The sequence below is a fragment of the Phoenix dactylifera genome, unplaced genomic scaffold (genome assembly GCF_009389715.1).
Source record: "Phoenix dactylifera cultivar Barhee BC4 unplaced genomic scaffold, palm_55x_up_171113_PBpolish2nd_filt_p 000744F, whole genome shotgun sequence".
In the NCBI taxonomy this organism is placed as follows: domain Eukaryota; kingdom Viridiplantae; phylum Streptophyta; class Magnoliopsida; order Arecales; family Arecaceae; genus Phoenix; species Phoenix dactylifera.
In genome coordinates this window covers 102,810-111,808 of record NW_024068117.1, presented here as the reverse complement: position 1 = coordinate 111,808, position 8,999 = coordinate 102,810, and the positions used below count along the sequence as shown (strand labels likewise).

The 8,999-nt window shown below is 40.7% G+C and overlaps 2 non-coding genes across 2 annotated transcripts; one reads left to right on the top strand and one right to left on the bottom strand.

Moving 5' to 3' along the window:
- Nucleotides 1-3,673: 3,673 nt before the first annotated feature.
- Nucleotides 3,674-3,779, top strand: LOC120107050. Its single transcript, XR_005509019.1, has one exon. It is a non-coding gene; the product is annotated as a small nucleolar RNA R71 (small nucleolar RNA).
- A 4,608-nt stretch (nucleotides 3,780-8,387) lies between these two features.
- Nucleotides 8,388-8,493, bottom strand: LOC120107051. The gene has a single exon (XR_005509020.1). It is a non-coding gene; the product is annotated as a small nucleolar RNA R71 (small nucleolar RNA).
- Nucleotides 8,494-8,999: the final 506 nt, after the last annotated feature.

The window sequence follows — 8,999 nt, the reverse complement described above, 5'->3', positions numbered from 1 at the left end:
TAGATCGGAATCATCTCAATAATAAAACTTCACTTGTGAAAAGAATCGATTCTTGTCTTGAGTTGACCAATCATCGGGAATTCGTCCTATGGCAAGGTAATTCACTATGTTTGCAAACCATGGTATTTTTATTCCTTGTACTCAAATAATTGTTCATCTGAAAAAGAATTATGTAAGGGTGAGGTATTTTGAGAGGGCTCAAGAAGAATCCTAGATAAGTGGTCCGCTATGACATTTGCAGCACCTTTCTTGTCACGAATTTCTCGGACAAATTCTTGTAGTAAAAGAATCCATCGAATCAGACAGGGTTTGGTGTCTTTCTTTGCAAGAAGGTGTCGAAGGGCAGCATGATCAGTGAATACGGTAATCTTGGATCCTAAAAGGTATGATCAAAACTTGTCTAGCGCGATTACTACAGCTAGTAACTCTTTCTCAGTGGTGGTGTAGTTCAATTGTGTATCTGAGAGTGCTTTACTAGCGTGGTAGATGACATGAGGTACCTTATCTAGTCGTTGCCCTAAAACTGCCTCAATGGCATAGTCGGATGCATCACACATCAGTTCAAATGGAAGGGTCCAATTAGGAGGCCGTATGATAGGTGCAGTAGTCAATTTAGAGCGAAGATTTTTAAAAACCTCCTCGCATGCTTCATTAAAGATAAAGGGAGTGTCCTTGGCAAGAAGATTGCATAAGGGTTTGAAAATCTTACTGAAATTCTGAATGAAGCGACGGTAGAAACCAGCATGGCCAAGAAATGAACGGATTTGTTTCACAGTTTTGGTTGGAGGGAGATTGGAAATAAGATCGACTTTGGCTTTATCTACTTCAATACCCCTCTTGGACATGACGTGGCCCAAGACTATGCCTTCTTGAACCATGAAATGGCTTTTTTTCCAACTTAACACTAGGTTGGTCTCCTTACATCTTTTCAGAACTAAAGTTAAATTATCCAGACAATCGTCAAAAGATAGGCCAAAAACTGAGAAATCATCAATGAACACTTCTAGAAAGTTTTCCACCATATCTGAAAAAATGACCATCATACATCGTTAAAAAGTTGCGGGTGCATTGCATAGTCCAAAAGGCATCTTCCTATATGCAAATATCCCAAATGGACAGGTAAAGATGGTTTTCTCTTGATCGTCCGGGTAGACAGGTACTTGATTATACCCAGAATAACCATCTAAGAAGCAGTAAAAACCTTGACCAGCCAACCGTTCCAAAATTTGATCTATGAAAGGTATAGAAAAATGGTCCTTCCTAGTCATTGAGTTAAGTTTTCTGTAGTCAATGCACACGCGCCAACCTGTGGTTGTGCGTGTTTGTATCAATTCTCATTCCGTATTTTCAACCACAGTGATACCTAATTTTTTTGGTACCACTTGTGTCGGACTTACCCACTTACTATCAGAAATCAGGTAAATGATTCCGGCATCTAGTAACTTCACCACTTCTTTCTTGACTACCTCCTTCATGTTAGGATTGAGTCTTCTTTGCATTTCTCGGGTGGGCTTTGCATCATCTTCGAGGTGAATTCGATGCATGCAAATGGAGGGGTCGACCCCTTTCAAATCGGCTACAGACCATCCTATGGCATATTTATTCTCTTCTAGCACCCTTAAAAGTTTACCCTCTTGTTCAGTAGATAAGTTGGCCGCGATGATTACAGGGAGGGTATCTTCTGGTCCTAGAAAGGCATACTTAAGAGTTGTCGGAAGTGGCTTTAACTCAAGTTTAGGTGGAGAATCAATGGAAGGACAAAGTGGTGCGCTAGTAATGGGGGGAAGAGGTTCAGGTCGGATCTTCCAAGAAAGGAAGCTCATGGGAGATTGATTGTCGAATAAGATGTTGACTTCTTCCATGGCCTTATCTATATCAAAGTTGTCAATGTCAAAATGGGCCAAGCATGCCTTTAGGGGGTCATCCGCTAAGATATAGGGAAGGGCTTCCTCTACAAGATCATCCATTTCGTCAATCAGGCAACACTCGTCTTTCCTCACATGTTGGTCAGCGGCATGAAACACATTCAACTTAATTTTTATGTTCCCAAATAATATGTCCATTGCCCCAGTTCTATAGTTGATATATGCATTGGCTGTCGCTAAAAAGGGACGACCAAGAATCACAGGGATTTGTTTTTTTAGGTTGGGCACATGCTCCATATCAAGGACGATAAAATCTACTGAAAAATAGAATTTGTCTATCTTGACAAGAACATCTTCAATCATCCCCCGTGGTATCTTCACAGATCTATCAGCCAATTGTAAGGACACCGAGATGGATTTTAATTCACCTAACCCAAATTTCTTATAGACTGAATAGGGTAGAAGATTCACACTTGCCCCTAGATCTAAGAGTGCTCGGTCAATAGAGTTATCTCCTATGACACAGGAAATAATAGGAGCGCCAGGATCTTTGAATTTTGGAGGGATGTTGTGTTGGAGAATGGAACTTACTTGCTCAGTTAGGAGGACCTTTTTAGGCACATGTGTCCTAGCTTTTTGCTTTTGGGTGCAAAGGTCTTTGAAAAATTTGGCATAGGAGGAAACTTGTTTGATGACATTAAGGAGCGGAAGGTTGATTTTAACTTGTTTTAAAACCTCCATCATCTCTTCTAGTGAAGTTCCTTTCTTGCCAAAGGGAGAGGGTGCATTAAGTGCTTCAGGAAATGGGGCCTTGGGAATGTGAGTTGTGGCAGACGGTGGACTAGCTGAAGAAGAAAAAGAAGGTATTGGATTTTCATGTGATACATTCCTCTCTTCTTCTTCACCTTCCTTATTGTTACCCTCCCCAACCTTATTATCTATTACACGTCTACTCCTAAAGGTAGTCAAAGCATTGGCTTGCTCATGATTTAGTCGATTTTCTTGAGCCACGTATTGTTCCCTTAGATTACTCATTAGTTGACTTGGAAGCTTGCCTTCCTCTCGCTTGTTTAATGCATTAGTTAGTTGACCCATTTGGGATTCTAGCTTAGCAATGGATTGCATGTGAGAGTGCAATAGTTGTGTGTTTGCCTCCAAACCTTGAAGGGCAGTCAACACTTTCTTCTCAAAGGCTGTATTTCTTTGGGTTGGAGGAGGAGGATGTTGAAATTGAGTTGAGGGACGGTAGAGATGAAAATTCTGAGGGTTTTGAAAATTTTAGGAGTAGGGTTGGGCAATATTCGAAGCTTGCTGCTTCCAAGAAAAATTTGGATGATTCCGCCATCCCGGATTATATGTATTGAAAAATGGATCATTATCTGGTCTGGACTCTATTTGAGCAGCATTGATGTGTTCTTGCACAAGTTCGGAGAATTGGAGTGTTGAGGGGCACTCATGAATAGGATGCGATGGGCTAGAATAGATAGCACACACTTGTGCTTGGGAAGAGCTAAGACATGTCCTCCTATCATCAGTTGGTCAATCTTATGGGACAATGTATCTATCTTGCTAGACAGGTCCATACAATGACTTATTTCACAAATGGTCCCTTTTTTTTGAGAACTCGGGGGGTGCTTAACGAGAACAGGATGCATGGCGGAGGGAGTTTTCATTGAGATTTTCAAATAATTTGCCATGTTTCATGCTCATTTTGAAGCATGAAAGTCCCCCCGCATGCGGCATCGATCATTAGACGATTTCGTTCAGTCAATCCGTCATAGAAACATTGCACTAGCTGCCATTTAGGTATTTGATGATGTGGGCATTTATAGATTAGGTCCCGAAATCTCTCCCAGGTTTCATGAAATTCTTCTCCCTCGGTTTGAGAGAAGCTTGTGATGGCACGTCTAAACTAGTTCGTTCTTCCTATGGAAAAGTATTTTTCAAGAAATTCTTGTTGCATTTGATCCCAGGAACAAATCGAATTGGCTTCTAAAGAATTCAGCCATTGCTTGGCTCTATCTTTAAGGGAGAAGGGGAATAATCTAAGTTTCAGAGCATCATCAGTGAAGTTCTGAATCTTGACAGTGGTGCAAATCTCAAAAAATTCATCTAGGTGTTTATATGGGTCTTCATTGGTGAGCCCATAAAAAGATGGAAGCATTTGGATCACACTAGACTTTATTTCATATTGTACAGCTGCTACCTCAGATAATCAAATGCAAGATGGAAAAGTGTAAATGGTGGGAGTAAAGTACTCCCTCAGGAGTTTGGGTTGTTCTTCAGCCATCTCAGGAGGTGGGGATGATTCTAATGTTTTGATCTCAGCTCAAATATTCCTAAGGATCCGTTCTATTTCAGGATCAAAAGGTAATAGATCACGCACTTTAGAACGACTCCCTTGCATAAACTAGTACTTGATCAGTCAAGCATGCAATAAAAGAAAAACACATCAAATCCTTGTATTTGCCCTAAAATCACTAGACAGCTCCTAACTGGTTTGAAGAGGGCACCTAAGCCTCCAATCTGGTCTAATGAACTAAGTTGACCAGGTAAGCTCCCAGGTAAGTGGGAGGGTCATGATGCGTTCGCAAAGATCCCACTTAAAAATCACTTGCCTTGAACAGATGAACTGTCTCCCTTATAGGGACAAAGCTTGCCTAGACATCAACTGAGCCACAGAGCGAAATTGGTGCAACTTTCGGTGATCTTCATCCTATTGAGCTCGAATGTCCCTAGGGGCCAACGTCTAATTGATTTTAATTAAAGTGATAGCTATGTACGAATTGGTTCACCTAATTTGGACAAGAATTTAATGATGAAATCCAGTTCTTATCTTGTTGGGGTTATTGCCCTTACTATGTGCGGATTAATTGGTGTATGTGTATCAAACATGCATTCACACTTTTGCTAAAATTAAAATCAAACAATCACCACAAAATTTTAAGCTAATTGGGAACCAATTTAAACAAGAAAGGTTTAGAGGTTTGATAAGTGCTTAATAATTTATAATTTAGTTACCTTTCCATAGCACTTATCAATATTTTTAAACTGATAAATACATATTTTACCATGAAATTGAACAAACATTGAAGTAAGTTTAAAATATGGTAATTATTCTCTTAAACTAGATTCTGAACTTGTCTCTCTCTTGTTTGCAATCTTTCATGAAAATTTCATAAAAACATATAAGGAGGAGATTGTGTTGACCCGATTTGGTAACCTGATAGAGTTGTAATCAAGCTAAGCTTATAATTAAATGGGTTTTGGTCCTGATTCGATTGAAAGTTATAATTAATTATGTATGGGGCAAAGGTTTGATTAACCCTTTTTATTAGGTCACGGTCCGGTTTTTAGTCTTGTCTGGTCGAGTTCGATCTGAAGCAGCTTAGCAAGAATTAAATTTAAATAACATTGGGCTCGAGAACAAGTTCAAGCAAATCAACGATCATGACCCATCTCAAATCCAAAGCTAATTTCCAACCAATTTCGTACCTACCTTCGTGTAAAATTCATAATTTTAAAATTAAAAAAATAATAATAAAATATCCACAGTAATTTGGAGAAAAATTACTGGAATCACTGTTCATATGAACAGTGTTCCGTGAAAACACTGTTCATATGAACAGTGTTAGGAAAAGAAAAAAAAACTCATTCACTGTTCATCTTCTTCCTCCCCCGATGAACAGCTCACACGTGCCCACCGACGCCCCCTCCGGCGTCTTCCCGTTGATCCCGCGGCCGCCCACCGTCCGCGGCTCCCTCCCGACAATCCCGCGATCAAATCTGCCGGCGACGAGTCCTCCGTGATTCCAGTCGGCCGCAATTAGCCGCGTGCCCACCGTGCCCGTGCGGTCGACTCTTCCTAGCAGCGAAGATCCAGCCCCTTCACCATCACAGCCCGCGTCTTCAGCCGAGATCCAGCACCACCGCATCAGCTCCGTGCCAGCCGCATCAACCGCATGCCATCCGCCACCCGTTCCACCTCCCAGCAGTCGGAAATCAGCCAGCCATCCCGAGCTTCACCCGGATTCGTTCCAAGAAGAGATCCCATCGATTCCCAGCTCCAATCCCTGTGATTCAGCCTTCACCGCGATCCCAGCCAACTGCATTCAACGAGACGGTAACCCAGCTCCTTCCGGATCGGCACCCGTTTCGAGCTTCATCCCCATCTTCGCCCGAGATCATGCCATCCTCCCAGCATCACGCCCTCGCGTGCAACAGGAATCAAGCCTCCGCGAGATCATCCTCCCAGCATCACGCCCTCCTTCTCTCTCGAGATCCATCGCTGGTCTTCGGCGAGCTATAAGAAGAGGACGGCAGAGGAGAAGGGGGGGGCTCGGTTTAACAGAAAAACAGGGGAGACCCCCTGTTTCAGTGAAGAGAAAAAGAAAACCAAAAAAAAAAAAGAATAAAAGAAAAGAGAGAGGGTTTGAGGCGGATGGCAAAGGAGTTCTTCAGCCAACCATTGGAGATGACAAGCACGATGAGCAGCTGAGCCTCGGTTTAGGGGTTTGATGAAGCCATAGAGGAGTATTCGTTTCATTTTTATTGATTTGAGTTTGTATTGTAAGATGGTTGCATGATGAAGAATTTATCAATTGATCTTATGATTTATCCAATTTATGTGAATCATTTATCTTGCATAAAATATTTTACATAGATTGATCTATTTCATCGAATCCAACACCTGTGGTTTGGAGGAGATATTCATGTGACATCAATTTCATGTTTAATGACTTAATGATCAGATGCATCATGCTAGGTTAGACAGGTCATGCTTATCGTTAGAGTAGATGGTTTGTGCTAGACTTAGATGATTCATGCTGGAAATTAGTTATAATTTTCTTTTGTGATTGCTTTGGCTTGTAGTCGGAAGCAATCAAGTCTTACATACAACTCAATCATTGAAAGCGTCACGGATATAAATCTATCGGTGGAATCTAGCCCTAAACACCTCTCTCCATAGATAATTCATACTACTACACCCATATTAATTCTTAGTTTTTATCATTTACTCTAGCTTATCCCCTTTGAAGTAATTATTTAATTAGGAAAAATAACTTATCTCCAATCCCTGTGGACCGACACCCGTAATCACTATCCTACAGGATATGTGCTATTGCGTGGTTTATTTTCAAAATTGAAAGAACCGATCAATTTTTGGCGCCGTTGCCGGGGACTGCTAGCATAGTTATTTTTCTTACTAAAAAAAAATTATTTAAAAATTAAAAAAAAAATTTCTTAAAATTTTTTTTTCTATTATTGTTACTTTTCTTATCTTCTTTTTCTCCCTTACTAATTTTTATTTATTTTTTTTATATATTATTTGATCAGGAATCGAGAAAAAAAATCTGGGATGATCAAAAGGAGAACTGCCGGAAAAGAAATGCTGTAGAGGTTTGCAAAAAAAAAAAAAAAAATTAAATTGCTGGGGAAATTCCCTTTGGTAACCTCTAAACTTTTCTTATTTAAATTAATTATTGGTTTGAAATTTTGTGGTGATTGTTTGATTTTAATTATAGCAAAATTATGAATGCATGCTTGATACACATACACAAATCAATTTGCACATAGTAAGGGCAATCACCCCAACAAGATAAGAGCCGGATTTCATCACCGAACTCTTGCCCAACTTAGGTGAACTCAATCTCACATAGTGTCATCTTTAATTAAAATCAATTAGACGTTGGCCCCTAGGGACATTCGAGCTCAATAGGACGAAGATCACCGAAGGTTGCACCAATTTCGCTCTGTGGCTTAGTTGATGTCTAGGCAAGCTTTGTCCCTATAAGGAAGACAGTTCATCTGTTCGAGGCAAGTGGGTTTTAAGTGGGACCTTTGCGAACGCATCATGACCCCTCCACTTACCTGGGAGCTTACCTGGTCAACTCGGTTCATTAGACCGGATTGGAGGCTTAGGTGCCCTCTTCAAACCAGTTAGGAGCTGTCTAGTGATTTTAGGTCAAAGACTAGGATTGATATGCTTTTCTCTTTTATTGCATGCTTGATTGATCGAGTACTAGTGTATGCACGGTAGTCGTTCTAGAGTACAAAACCTATTTCCTTTTGACCCTGAAATAGAACGAACCCTTAGGAACATTCGAGCTAAGATCAAAACATTAGGATCATCCCCACCTCTTAAGATGGCTGAAGAACAACCCAAACTCCTGAGGGAGTACTTTACTCCCACTATTTACACTTCCCCATCTTGCATTCGATTACCTGAGGTAGCAGCTATACAATATGAAATAAAGTCTAGTGTGATCCAAATGCTTCCATCTTTTTATGGGCTCACCAATGAAGATCCATATAAACACCTAGATGAATTTCTTGAGATTTGCACCACTGTCAAGATTCAAAATTTCACTGATGATGCTCTGAAACTTAGATTATTCCCCCTCTCCCTTAAAGATAGAGCTAAGCAATGGCTGAATTCTTTAGAGGCCAATTCGATTCATTCCTGGGGGCAAATGCAACAAGAATTTCTTAAAAAATACTTTCCCATAGGAAGAACGAACCAGTTTAGACGTGCTATCACAAGCTTCTTCCAAATTGAGGGAGAAGAATTTCATGAAACTTGGGAGAGATTTCGGGACCTAATCCGTAAATGCCCACATCATCAAATACCTAAGTGGCAGCTAGTGCAATGCTTCTATGACGGATTGACTGAACGAAACCGTCAGATGATTGATGCCGCATGTGGGGGGACATTCATGCTTCAAAATGAGCATGAAGCATGGAAATTATTTGAAAATCTAAATGAAAACTCCCTCCACCATGCTTCATGTTCTCGTCAAGCACCCCCGAGTTCTCAAAGAAAAGGGACCATTTGTGAAATAAGTTATTCTATGGACCTGTCTAGCAAGGTAGATGCATTGTCCCATAAGATTGACCAACTGATGATAGGTGGGCATTACATGAACTCTTCCCAAGCACAAGTGTGTACTATTTGTTCTAGCCCATCCCACCCTATTCATGAGTGCCCTTCAGCGCCCCAATTCTCCGAACTCGTGCAAGAACACATCAATGCTGTTCAAACACTGCCTAGACCGGGTAATGACCCATTTTCTAATACATATAACCCGGGATGGCGAAATCATCCAAACTTTTTTTGGAAGCAGCAAGCTTCGA